Source organism: Phalangium opilio, unplaced genomic scaffold (assembly GCF_054372755.1).
Source record: "Phalangium opilio isolate 3A_F unplaced genomic scaffold, DU_Popi_V2 ptg000009l_1, whole genome shotgun sequence".
Lineage (NCBI taxonomy): Eukaryota > Metazoa > Arthropoda > Arachnida > Opiliones > Phalangiidae > Phalangium > Phalangium opilio.
In genome coordinates this window covers 13054184-13066262 of record NW_028324146.1, presented here as the reverse complement: position 1 = coordinate 13066262, position 12079 = coordinate 13054184, and the positions used below count along the sequence as shown (strand labels likewise).

General features: G+C 37.2%; 29 pseudogenes; all 29 read right to left on the bottom strand.

The window, feature by feature from the left end:
• Window positions 1-1275: 1275 nt before the first annotated feature.
• Window positions 1276-1394, bottom strand: LOC149715302 (5S ribosomal RNA; annotated as a pseudogene).
• A 136-nt stretch (window positions 1395-1530) lies between these two features.
• On the bottom strand, window positions 1531-1649 carry LOC149715301 (5S ribosomal RNA; annotated as a pseudogene).
• A 361-nt stretch (window positions 1650-2010) lies between these two features.
• On the bottom strand, window positions 2011-2129 carry LOC149715300 (5S ribosomal RNA; annotated as a pseudogene).
• Window positions 2130-2251: 122 nt separating this feature from the next.
• LOC149715299 (5S ribosomal RNA) lies at window positions 2252-2354 on the bottom strand (annotated as a pseudogene).
• Window positions 2355-2491: 137 nt separating this feature from the next.
• On the bottom strand, window positions 2492-2610 carry LOC149715298 (5S ribosomal RNA; annotated as a pseudogene).
• A 602-nt stretch (window positions 2611-3212) lies between these two features.
• Window positions 3213-3331, bottom strand: LOC149715297 (5S ribosomal RNA; annotated as a pseudogene).
• Window positions 3332-3453: 122 nt separating this feature from the next.
• Window positions 3454-3556, bottom strand: LOC149715296 (5S ribosomal RNA; annotated as a pseudogene).
• Window positions 3557-3692: 136 nt separating this feature from the next.
• Window positions 3693-3811, bottom strand: LOC149715295 (5S ribosomal RNA; annotated as a pseudogene).
• A 122-nt stretch (window positions 3812-3933) lies between these two features.
• LOC149715294 (5S ribosomal RNA) lies at window positions 3934-4036 on the bottom strand (annotated as a pseudogene).
• Window positions 4037-4171: 135 nt separating this feature from the next.
• LOC149715293 (5S ribosomal RNA) lies at window positions 4172-4290 on the bottom strand (annotated as a pseudogene).
• A 362-nt stretch (window positions 4291-4652) lies between these two features.
• Window positions 4653-4755, bottom strand: LOC149715292 (5S ribosomal RNA; annotated as a pseudogene).
• A 137-nt stretch (window positions 4756-4892) lies between these two features.
• On the bottom strand, window positions 4893-5011 carry LOC149715291 (5S ribosomal RNA; annotated as a pseudogene).
• Window positions 5012-5133: 122 nt separating this feature from the next.
• Window positions 5134-5236, bottom strand: LOC149715290 (5S ribosomal RNA; annotated as a pseudogene).
• Window positions 5237-5373: 137 nt separating this feature from the next.
• Window positions 5374-5492, bottom strand: LOC149715289 (5S ribosomal RNA; annotated as a pseudogene).
• Window positions 5493-5853: 361 nt separating this feature from the next.
• LOC149715288 (5S ribosomal RNA) lies at window positions 5854-5972 on the bottom strand (annotated as a pseudogene).
• A 362-nt stretch (window positions 5973-6334) lies between these two features.
• LOC149715287 (5S ribosomal RNA) lies at window positions 6335-6437 on the bottom strand (annotated as a pseudogene).
• Window positions 6438-6574: 137 nt separating this feature from the next.
• LOC149715286 (5S ribosomal RNA) lies at window positions 6575-6693 on the bottom strand (annotated as a pseudogene).
• Window positions 6694-7054: 361 nt separating this feature from the next.
• LOC149715285 (5S ribosomal RNA) lies at window positions 7055-7173 on the bottom strand (annotated as a pseudogene).
• Window positions 7174-7776: 603 nt separating this feature from the next.
• LOC149715284 (5S ribosomal RNA) lies at window positions 7777-7895 on the bottom strand (annotated as a pseudogene).
• Window positions 7896-8257: 362 nt separating this feature from the next.
• LOC149715283 (5S ribosomal RNA) lies at window positions 8258-8376 on the bottom strand (annotated as a pseudogene).
• Window positions 8377-8963: 587 nt separating this feature from the next.
• On the bottom strand, window positions 8964-9082 carry LOC149715282 (5S ribosomal RNA; annotated as a pseudogene).
• A 122-nt stretch (window positions 9083-9204) lies between these two features.
• LOC149715281 (5S ribosomal RNA) lies at window positions 9205-9307 on the bottom strand (annotated as a pseudogene).
• A 137-nt stretch (window positions 9308-9444) lies between these two features.
• LOC149715280 (5S ribosomal RNA) lies at window positions 9445-9563 on the bottom strand (annotated as a pseudogene).
• Window positions 9564-9700: 137 nt separating this feature from the next.
• On the bottom strand, window positions 9701-9820 carry LOC149715279 (5S ribosomal RNA; annotated as a pseudogene).
• A 362-nt stretch (window positions 9821-10182) lies between these two features.
• LOC149715278 (5S ribosomal RNA) lies at window positions 10183-10300 on the bottom strand (annotated as a pseudogene).
• Window positions 10301-10437: 137 nt separating this feature from the next.
• On the bottom strand, window positions 10438-10556 carry LOC149715277 (5S ribosomal RNA; annotated as a pseudogene).
• Window positions 10557-10918: 362 nt separating this feature from the next.
• Window positions 10919-11021, bottom strand: LOC149715276 (5S ribosomal RNA; annotated as a pseudogene).
• Window positions 11022-11158: 137 nt separating this feature from the next.
• Window positions 11159-11277, bottom strand: LOC149715275 (5S ribosomal RNA; annotated as a pseudogene).
• Window positions 11278-11639: 362 nt separating this feature from the next.
• Window positions 11640-11758, bottom strand: LOC149715274 (5S ribosomal RNA; annotated as a pseudogene).
• Window positions 11759-12079: the final 321 nt, after the last annotated feature.

Genomic DNA, 12079 nt, shown 5'->3' with positions numbered 1-12079 from the left:
AGTGTAGTTCGACACCCTTATATACTACCTATTTGAGCAAGGCGAAGCAACCGGCGTATGCTTCATTTCAAACGCCAATATTAGTCAGGTCTCTGAAGAATGTTTAATTGTTCTTTATCAAAACGATGTAACGCTCAATAAGGCAAACAACTGACGAAGAAAATACTTAATACTAATTATATTTATTTTAATATTTAAGATAATCTTGTTTCTCAACTCAAAATTAATACGGAAAGAGTTAAAAAGCAGCTTATGTTTTTGTCTGTGTGTGTCCGTCCATTGTTACACTAGTGCGTCGCGTTAGCAGTTAGCCTTGTGTTGATGTGTTAAGAAATCATACAGAACCTTAATATTCCCTTTTTCCATAATATAAAGTGAATATGTGGAAGTATTTTTCGTAATTATGATGCATTTAGTACTTTTGTGGCTTTAAAACTCTGTTTCATTTTGATATTCCAAAGATTTTTTTTAATATTGTTATTTGAAATGGCTGTTAATATATTACTTAAGCTATACTACATCTGTATATAGAATAATCCTTGGTTTAGTGTTTTCATGAAGAAAACTAAGACCTAGACTCCGGCGGGTATAACAAGCGTTATTCGCAATAGTCTTAGTGAAACAAAGAGTAAATAATTGAGGCCTGAGGTGAAGTAAACTTTTGGCTTTGATTTTCGTGTCTGAAATGAAGAGACATTAACGGTTCAGAGTAAAAGTTAAATACACTATTAATTAATCAGGTTAAGATTTTATAATAGAAGAAAAGATCATGGTGGCAATTAGATTAGTAAAAGGGCTTATGGTAAACTGGTAGTAGCTACAGACTTATTATTCTCTTTATGGTGCGTCTAGCTACAATTTAGCTTTGGTGTTATTTAACGTTAACATTCATGTTGGCAAACTAAGAATATTGTTGAGGTGAGACGAGACGATAGTGTTTACACTGCAAGCCAGTTGTGAATGTAGCTATCAGAATATAGGGTAAACAACTGAAGCGTAGAATTCATTTCCTGATCTTTTCCCCATTAACTGATTTCCATGTAACCAGGATTTATCCTTATTCGATGTGAAATGTCGTCTGCTTTACTGTACATTCGCTACGTTTGGAATACTGCTTCAATATTTCGTAAATTTTTACTTCAAAAAAGTGAAATAATTCCAAATCTAGGTAAATAAGTTTGTAGTAGTAGACCTCTTGACTCGGAGAGGTAATATTTTGGTTTTCCCAACTTGTTTCATATCTATTAAAATTTAAAAGAGGAAAAAAAGTGAAAAAGCCAACGGCACGCAGTGTTCCTAAGTGGTCTCCCTCCCAAGTACTGACTGCTTTCGACGCTGCTTAACTTCGGTTATCGGACGAGAACCGGTGTATTCAGCGTGATATGGCCGTTGCCGAGAGTGCTAGTTAATAATTCGAATTTAAATTAAGTGAGACAAATTAACCATCATCTTTTTAAATCAATAACAAAAAGAAAATATGTTTGCTTTTTTCATATCTATTGGAATTTAAAAGAGGAAAAAAAGTGAAAAAGCCAACGGCACGCAGTGTTCCTAAGTGGTCTCCCTCCCAAGAACTGACTGCGCTCGACGCTGCTTAACTTCAGTGATCGGACGTGAATCGGTGTTTTCAGCGTGATATGGCCGTTGCCGAGAGTGCTATTTAATAATTTGAATTTAATTAACCTTCATCTTTAAAAAACAATAACAAAAAGAAGATATGTTTGCTTTTTTCATATCTGGTGGAATTTAAAAGAGGAAACAAAAGTGAAAAAGCCAACGGCACGCAGAGTTTCCAAGTACTGACTGCGTTCGACGCTGCTTAACTTCGGTTATCGGACGAGAACCGGTGTTTTCAGCGTGATATGGCCGTAGCCGAGAGTGCTAGTTAATAATTCGAATTTAAATTAAGTGAGACAAATTAACCTTCATCTTTTTAAAACAATAACAAAAAGAAAATATGTTTGCTTTTTTCATATCTATTGGAATTTAAAAGAGGAAAAATAGTGAAAAAGCCAACGGCACGCAGTGTTCCTAAGTGGTCTCCCTCCCAAGAACTGACTGTGCTCGACGCTGCTTAACTTCGGTGATCGGACGTGAACCGGTGTTTTCAGCGTGATATGGCCGTTGCCGAGAGTGCTATTTAATAATTTGAATTTAATTAACCTTCATCTTTAAAAAACAATAACAAAAAGAAGATATGTTTGCTTTTTTCATATCTGGTGGAATTTAAAAGAGGAAACAAAAGTGAAAAAGCCAACGGCACGCAGAGTTTCCAAGTACTGACTGCGTTCGACGCTGCTTAACTTCGGTGATCGGACGAGAACCAGTGTTTTCAGCGTGATATGGCCGTTGCCGAGAGTGCTAGATAATAATTCGAATTTAAATTAAGTGAGACAAATTAACCTTCATCTTTTTAAAACAATAACAAAAAGAAAATATGTTTGCTTTTTTCATATCTATTGGAATTTAAAAGAGGAAAAAAAAGTGAAAAAGCCAACGGCACGCAGTGTTCCTAAGTGGTCTCCCTACCAAGAACTGACTGCGCTCGACGCTGCTTAACTTCGGTGATCGGACGTGAACCGGTGTTTTCAGCGTGATATGGCCGTTGCCGAGAGTGCTATTTAATAATTTGAATTTAATTAACCTTCATCTTTATAAAACAATAACAAAAAGAAGATATGTTTGCTTTTTTCATATCTGGTGGAATTTAAAAGAGGAAATAAAAGTAAAAAAGCCAACGGCACGCAGAGTTTCCAAGTACTGACTGCGCTTGACGCTGCTTATATTCGGTGATCGGACGAGAACCGGTGTTTTCAGCGTGATATGGCCGTTGCCGAGAGTGCTAGATAATAATTCGAATTTAAATTAAGTGAGACAAATTAACCTTCATCTTTTTAAAACAATAACAAAAAGAAAATAAGTTTGCTTTTTTCATATCTGGTGGAATTTAAAAGAGGAAACAAAAGTGAAAAAGCCAATGGCACGCAAAGTTTCCAAGTACTGACTGCGCTCGACGCTGCTTAACTTCGGTGATCGGACGAGAACCGGTGTTTTCAGCGTGATATGGCCGTAGCCGAGAGTGCTAGATAATAATTCGAATATAAACTAAGTGAGACAAATTAACCTTCATCTTTTTAAAACAATAACAAAAAGAAAATAAGTTTGCTTTTTTCATATCTATTGGAATTTAAAAGAGGAAAAAAAAGTGAAAAAGCCAACGGCACGAAGTGTTCCTAAGCGGTCTCCCTCCCAAGTACTGACTGCGCTCGACGCTGCTTAACTTAGGTGATCGGACGAGAACCGGTGTATTCAGCGTGATATAGCCGTTGCCGACAGTTCTAGATAATAATTTGATTTTAATTAACTTTCATCTTTAAAAAACAATATAAAAAAGAAGATATGTTTGCTTTTTTCATATCTGGTGGAATTTAAAAGAGGAAACAAAAGTGAAAAAGCAAACGGCACGCAGAGTTTCCAAGTACTGACTGCGCTCGACGCTGCTTAACTTCGGTGATCGGACGAGAACCGGCGTTTTCAGCGTGATATGGCCGTTGCCGAGAGTGCTAGATAATAATTCGAATTTAAATTAAGTGAGACAAATTAACCTTCATTTTTTAAAACAATAACAAAAAGAAAATATGTTTGCTTTTTTCATATCTATTTTAATTTAAAAGAGGAAAAAAAAGTGAAAAAGCCAACGGCACGCAGTGTTCCTAAGTGGCCTCCCTCCCAAGTACTGACAGCGCTCGACGCTGCTTAACTTCGGTGATCGGACGTGAACCGGTGTTTTCAGCGTGATATGCCCGTTGCCGAGAGTGCTATTTAATAAATTGAATTTTATTAATCTTCATCTTTATAAAACAATAACCAAATGAAGATATGTTTGCCTTTTTCATATCTGGTGGAATTTGAAAGAGGAAACAAAAGTGAAAAAGCCAACGGCACGCAGAGTTTCCAAGTAATGACTGCGCTCGACGCTGCTTAACTTCGGTGATCGGACGAGAACCGGTGTTTTCAGCGTGATATGGCCGTTGCCAAGAGTGCTAGATAATAATTCGAATTTAAATTAAGTGAGACAAATTAACCTTCATCTTTTTAAAACAATAACAAAAAGAAAATAAGTTTGCTTTTTTCATATCTATTGGAATTTAAAAGAGGAAAAAAGTGAAAAAGCCAACGGCACGAAGTGTTCCTAAGCGGTCTCCCTCCCAAGTACTGACTGCGCTCGACGCTGCTTAACTTAGGTGATCGGACGAGAACCGGTGTATTCAGCGTGATATAGCCGTTGCCGACAGTTCTAGATAATAATTTGAATTTAATTAACTTTCATCTTTAAAAAACAATATAAAAAAGAAGATATGTTTGCTTTCTTCATATCTGGTGGAATTTAAAAGGGGAAATAAAAGTGAAAAAGCCAACGGCACGCAGAGTTTCCAAGAACTGACTGCGCTTGACGCTGCTTATATTCGGTGATCGGACGAGAACCGGTGTTTTCAGCGTGATATGGCCGTTGCCGAGAGTGCTAGATAATAATTCGAATTTAAATTAAGTGAGACAAATTAACCTTCATCTTTTTAAAACAATAACAAAAAGAAAATATGTTTTATTTTTTCATATCTGGTGGAATTTAAAAGAGGAAACAAAAGTGAAAAAGCAAACGGCACGCAGAGTTTCCAAGTACTGACTGCGCTCGACGCTGCTTAACTTCGGTGATCGGACGAGAACCGGCGTTTTCAGCGTGATATGGCCGTTGCCGAGAGTGCTAGATAATAATTCGAATTTAAATTAAGTGAGACAAATTAACCTTCACCTTTTTAAAACAATAACAAAAAGAAAATATGTTTGCTTTTTTCATATCTATTTTAATTTAAAAGAGGAAAAAAAAGTGAAAAAGCCAACGGCACGCAGTGTTCCTAAGTGGTCTCCCTCCCAAGTACTGACTGCGCTCGACGCTGCTCAACTTCGGTGATCGGACGTGAACCGGTGTTTTCAGCGTGATATGGCCGTTGCCGAGAGTGCTATTTAATAATTTGAATTTAATTAATCTTCATCTTTTTAAAACAATAACAAAAAGAAAATAAGTTTGCTTTTTTCATATCTGGTGGAATTTAAAAGAGGAAATATAAGTGAAAAAGCCAACGGCACGCAGAGCTTCCAAGTACTGACTGCGCTCGACGCTGCTTAACTTCGGTGATCGGACGAGAACCGGCGTTTTCAGCGTGATATGGCCGTTGCCGAGAGTGCTAGATAATAATTCGAATTTAAATTAAGTGAGACAAATTAACCTTCATCTTTTTAAAACAATAACAAAAAGAAAATATGTTTGCTTTTTTCATATCTATTTTAATTTAAAAGAGGAAAAAAAAGTGAAAAAGCCAACGGCACTCAGTGTTCCTAAGTGGTCTCCCTCCCAAGTACTGATTGCGCTCGAAGCTGCTTAACATCGGTGATCGGACGTGAACCGGTGTTTTCAGCGTGATATGGCCGTTGCCGAGAGTGCTATTTAATAATTTGAATTTAATTAATCTTCATCTTTATAAAACAATAACAAAAAGAAGATATGTTTGCTTTTTTCATATCTGGCGGAATTTAAAAGAGGAAAGAAAAGTGAAAAAGCCAACGGCACGCAGAGTTTCCAAGTACTGACTGCGCTAGACGCTGCTTAACTTCGGTGATCGGACGAGAACCGGTGTTTTCAGCGTGATATGGCCGTAGCCGAGAGTGCTAGATAATAATTCGAATTTAAACTAAGTGAGACAAATTAACCTTCATCTTTTTAAAACAATAACAAAAAGAAAATAAGTTTGCTTTTTTCATATCTATTGGAATTTAAAAGAGGCAAAAAAGTGAAAAAGCCAACGGCACGAAGTGTTCCTAAGCGGTCTTTCTCCCAAGTACTGACTGCGCTCGACGCTGCTTAACTTAGGTGATCGGACGAGAACCGGTGTATTCAGCGTGATATAGCCGTTGCCGACAGTTCTAGATAATAATTTGAATTTAATTAACTTTCATCTTTAAAAAACAATATAAAAAAGAAGATATGTTTGCTTTCTTCATATCTGGTGGAATTTAAAAGGGGAAATAAAAGTGAAAAAGCCAACGGCACGCAGAGTTTCCAAGAACTGACTGCGCTTGACGCTGCTTATATTCGGTGATCGGACGAGAACCGGTGTTTTCAGCGTGATATGGCCGTTGCCGAGAGTGCTAGATAATAATTCGAATTTAAATTAAGTGAGACAAATTAACCTTCATCTTTTTAAAACAATAACAAAAATAAAATATGTTTGCTTTTTTCATATCTGGTGGAATTTAAAAGAGGAAACAAAAGTGAAAAAGCAAACGGCACGCAGAGTTTCCAAGTACTGACTGCGCTCGACGCTGCTTAACTTCGGTGATCGGACGAGAACCGGCGTTTTCAGCGTGATATGGCCGTTGCCGAGAGTGCTAGATAATAATTCGAATTTCAATTAAGTGAGACAAATTAACCTTCATCTTTCTAAAACAATAACAAAAAGAAAATATGTTTGCTTTTTATATATCTATTTTAATTTAAAAGAGGAAAAAAAAGTGAAAAAGCCAACGGCACTCAGTGTTCCTAAGTGGTCTCCCTCCCAAGTACTGACTGCGCTCGAAGCTGCTTAACTTCGGTGATCGGACGTGAACCGGTGTTTTCAGCGTGATATGGCCGTTGCCGAGAGTGCTATTTAATAATTTGAATTTAATTAATCTTCATCTTTATAAAACAATAACAAAAAGAAGATATGTTTGCTTTTTTCATATCTGGCGGAATTTAAAAGAGGAAACAAAAGTGAAAAAGCCAACGGCACGCAGAGTTTCCAAGTACTGACTGCGCTAGACGCTGCTTAACTTCGGTGATCGGACGAGAACCGGTGTTTTCAGCGTGATATGGCCGTAGCCGAGAGTGCTAGATAATAATTCGAATTTAAACTAAGTGAGACAAATTAACCTTCATCTTTTTAAAACAATAACAAAAAGAAAATAAGTTTGCTTTTTTCATATCTATTGGAATTTAAAAGAGGAAAAAAAGTGAAAAAGCCAACGGCACGAAGTGTTCCTAAGCGGTCTTTCTCCCAAGTACTGACTGCGCTCGACGCTGCTTAACTTAGGTGATCGGACGAGAACCGGTGTATTCAGCGTGATATAGCCGTTGCCGACAGTTCTAGATAATAATTTGAATTTAATTAACTTTCATCTTTATAAAACAATATAAAAAAGAAGATATGTTTGCTTTTTTCATATCTGGTGGAATTTAAAAGAGGAAATAAAAGTGAAAAAGCCAACGGCACGCAGAGTTTCCAAGTACTGACTGCGCTTGACGCTGCTTATATTCGGTGATCGGACGAGAACCGGTGTTTTCAGCGTGATATGGCCGTTGCCGAGAGTGCTAGATAATAATTCGAATTTTAACTTAAGTGAGACAAATTAACCTTCATCTTTTTAAAACAATAACAAAAAGAAAATAAGTTTGCTTTTTTCATATCTGGTGCAATTTAAAAGAGGAAACAAAAGTGAAAAAGCCAACGGCACGCAGAGTTTCCAAGAAATGACTGCGCTCGACGCTGCATAACTTCGGTGATCGGACGAGAACCGGTGTTTTCAGCGTGATATGGCCGTTGCCGAGAGTGCTAGATAATAGTTCGAATTTAAATTAAGTGAGACAAATTAACCTTCATCTTTTTAAAACAATAACAAAAAGAAAATATGTTTGCTTTTTTCATATCTATTTTAATTTAAAAGAGGAAAAAAAAGTGAAAAAGCCAACGGCACTCAGTGTTCCTAAGTGGTCTCCCTCCCAAGTACTGACTGCGCTCGAAGCTGCTTAACTTCGGTGATCGGACGTGAACCGGTGTTTTCAGCGTGATATGGCCGTTGCCGAGAGTGCTATTTAATAATTTGAATTTAATTAATCTTCATCTTTATAAAACAATAACAAAAAGAAGATATGTTTGCTTTTTTCATATCTGGTGGAATTTAAAAGAGGAAACAAAAGTGAAAAAGCCAACGGCACGCAGAGTTTCCAAGTACTGACTGCGCAAGACGCTGCTTAACTTCGGTGATCGGACGAGAACCGGTGTTTTCAGCGTGATATGGCCGTAGCCGAGAGTGCTAGGTAATAATTCGAATTTAAACTAAGTGAGACAAATTAACCTTCATCTTTTTAAAACAATAACAAAAAGAAAATAAGTTTGCTTTTTTCATATCTATTGGAATTTAAAAGAGGAAAAAAAAGTGAAAAAGCCAACGGCACGAAGTGTTCCTAAGCGGTCTCCCTCCCAAGTACTGACAGCGCTCGACGCTGCTTAACTTACGTGATCGGAGGAGAACCGTTGTATTCAGCGTGATATAGCCGTTGCCGAGAGTTCTAGATAATAATTTGAATTTAATTAACTTTCATCTTTATAAAACAATATAAAAAAGAAGATATGTTTGCTTTTTTCATATCTGGTGGAATTTAAAAGAGGAAATAAAAGTGAAAAAGCCAACGGCACGCAGAGTTTCCAAGTACTGACTGCGCTTGACGCTGCTTATATTCGGTGATCGGACGAGAACCGGTGTTTTCAGCGTGATATAGCCGTTGCCGAGAGTTCTAGATAATAATTTGAATTTAATTAACTTTCATCTTTATAAAACAATATAAAAAAGAAGATATGTTTGCTTTTTTCATATCTGGTGGAATTTAAAAGAGGAAATAAAAGTGAAAAAGCCAACGGCACGCAGAGTTTCCAAGTACTGACTGCGCTTGACGCTGCTTATATTCGGTGATCGGACGAGAACCGGTGTTTTCAGCGTGATATGGCCGTTGCCGAGAGTGCTAGTTAATAATTCGAATTTAAATTAAGTGAGACAAATTAACCTTCATCATTTTAAAACAATAACAAAAAGAAAACGTGTTTGCTTTTTTCATATCTATTAAAATTTAAAAGAGGAAAAAAAAGTGAAAAAGCCAACGGCACGCAGTGTTCCTAAGTGTTCTCCCTCCCAAGTAGTGACTGCGCTCGACGCTGCTTAACTTCGGTTATCGGACGAGAACCGGTGTATTCAGCGTGCTATGGCCTTTGCCGAGAGTGCTAGTTAATAATTTAAATTTAATTAACTTTCATCTTTATAAAACAATAACAAAAAAGAAGATATGTTTGATATTTCATATCTGGCGGAATTTAAAAGAGGAAACAAAAGTGAAAAAGCAAACGGCACGCAGTATTCCCAAGTACTGTATGCGCTCGACGCTGCTTAACTTCGGTGATCGGACGTGAACCGGTGTTTTCAGCGTGATATGGCCGTTGCCGAGAGTGCTAGTTAATAATTCGAATTTAAATTAAGTGAGACAAATTAACCTTCATAACTTTAAAACAATAACAAAAAGAAAACATGTTTGCTTTTTTCATATCTATTAAAATTTAAAAGAGGAAAAAGAAGTGAAAAAGCCAACGGCACGCAGTGTTCCTAAGTGGTCTCCCTCCCAAGTAGTGACTGCGCTCGACGCTGCTTAACTTCGGTTATCGGACGAGAACCGGTGTTTTCAGCGTGATATGGCCGTTGCCGAGAGTGCTAGGTAATAATTCGAATTTAAACTAAGTGAGACAAATTAACCTTCATAATTTTAAAGCAATAACAAAAAGAAAACATGTTTGCTTTTTTCATATCTATTAAAATTTAAAAGAGGAATAAAAAGTGAAAAAGCCAACGGCACGCAGTGTTCCTAAAGTGGTCTCCCTCCCAAGTTGTGACTGTGCTCGACGCTGCTTAACTTCGGTTATCGGACGAGAACCGGTGTATTCAGCGTGATATGGCCGTTGCCGAGAGTGCTAGTTAATAATTTGAATTTAATTAACTTTCATCTTTATAAAACAATAACAAAGAGAAGATATGTTTGCTTTTTTCATATCTGGTGGAATTTAAAAGAGGAAACAAAAGTGAAAAAGCAAACGGCACGCAGTATTCCCAAGTACTGTATGCGCTCGACGCTGCTTTACTTCGGTGATCGGAAGTGAACCGGTGTTTTCAGCGTGATATGGCCGTTGCCGAGAGTGCTAGTTAATAATTCGAATTTAAATTAAGTGAGACAAATTAACCTTCATCATTTTAAAACAATAACAAAAAGAAAACGTGTTTGCTTTTTTCATATCTATTAAAATTTAAAAGAGGAAAAAAAAGTGAAAAAGCCAACGGCACGCAGTGTTCCTAAGTGGTCTCCCTCCCAAGTAGTGACTGCGCTCGACGTGCTTAACTTCGGTTATCGGACGAGAACCGGTGTTTTCAGCGTGATATGGCCGTTGCCGAGAGTGCTAGTTAATAATTCGAATTTAAATTAAGTGAGACAAATTAACCTTCATCATTTTAAAACAATAACAAAAAGAAAACGTGTTTGCTTTTTTCATATCTATTAAAATTTAAAAGAGGAAAAAAAAGTGAAAAAGCCAACGGCACGCAGTGTTCCTAAGTGGTCTCCCTCCCAAGTAGTGACTGCGCTCGACGCTGCTTAACTTCGGTTATCGGACGAGAACCGGTGTATTCAGCGTGATATGGCCCTTGCCGAGAGTGCTAGTTAATAATTTAAATTTAATTAACTTTCATCTTTATAAAACAATAACAAAAAAGAAGATATGTTTGATATTTCATATCTGGCGGAATTTAAAAGAGGAAACAAAAGTGAAAAAGCAAACGGCACGCAGTATTCCCAAGTACTGACTGCGCTCGACGCTGCTTAACTTCGGTGATCCGACGAGAACCGGTTTTTTCAGCGTGATATGGTCGTTGCCGAGAGTGCTAGTTAATAATTCGAATTTAAATTAAGTGAGACAAATTAACCTTCATCATTTTAAAACAATAACAAAAAGAAAACGTGTTTGCTTTTTTCATATCTATTAAAATTTAAAAGAGGAAACAAATGTGAAAAAGCCAACGGCACGCAGTATTCCCAAGTACTGTATGCGCTCGACGCTGCTTAACTTCGGTGATCGGACGTGAACCGGTGTTTTCAGCGTGATATGGCCGTTGCCGAGAGTGCTAGTTAATAATTCGAATTTAAATTAAGTGAGACAAATTAACCTTCATCATTTTAAAACAATAACAAAAAGAAAACCTGTTTGCTTTTTACATATCTATTAAAATTTAATAGAGGAAAAAAAAGTGAAAAGGCCAACGGCACGCAGTGTTCCTAAGTGGTCTCCCTCCCAAGTAATGACTGCGCTCGACGCTGCTTAACTTCGGTTATCGGACGAGAACCGGTGTATTCAGCGTGATATGGCCGTTGCCGAGAATGCTAGTTAATAATTTGAATTTAATTAACTTTCATCTTTATAAAACAATAACAAAAAGAAGATATGTTTGCTTTTTTCATATCTGGTGGAATTTGAAAGAGGAAACAAAAGTGAAAAAGCCAACGGCACGCAGTATTCCCAAGTACTGTATGCGCTCGACGCTGCTTAACTTCGGTGATCGGACGTGAACTTGTGTTTTCAGCGTGATATGGCCGTTGCCGAGAGTGCTAGTTAATAATTCGAATTTAAATTAAGTGAGACAAATTAACCTTCATCATTTTAAAACAATAACAAAAAGAAAACGTGTTTGCTTTTTTCATATCTATTAAAATTTAAAAGGGGAAAAAAAAGTGAAAAAGCCAACGGCACGCAGTGTTCCTAAGTGGTCTCCCTCCCAAGTAGTGACTGCGCTCGACGCTGCTTATCTTCGGTTATCGGACGAGAACCGGAGTATTCAGCGTGATATGGCCGTTGCCGAGAGTGCTAGTTAATAATTTGAATTTAATTAACTTTCATCTTTATAAAACAATAACAAAAAAGAAGATATGTTTGCTTTTTTCATATCTGGTGGAATTTAAAAGAGGAAACAAAAGTGAAAAAGCAAACGGCACGCAGTATTCCCAAGTACTGTATGCGCTCGACGCTGCTTAACTTCGGTGATCGGACATGAACCAGTGTTTTCAGCGTGATATGGCCGTTGCCGAAAGTGCTAGTTAATAATTCGAATTTAAATTAAGTGAGACAAATTAACCTTCATCATTTTAAAACAATAACAAAAAGAAAACATGTTTGCTTTT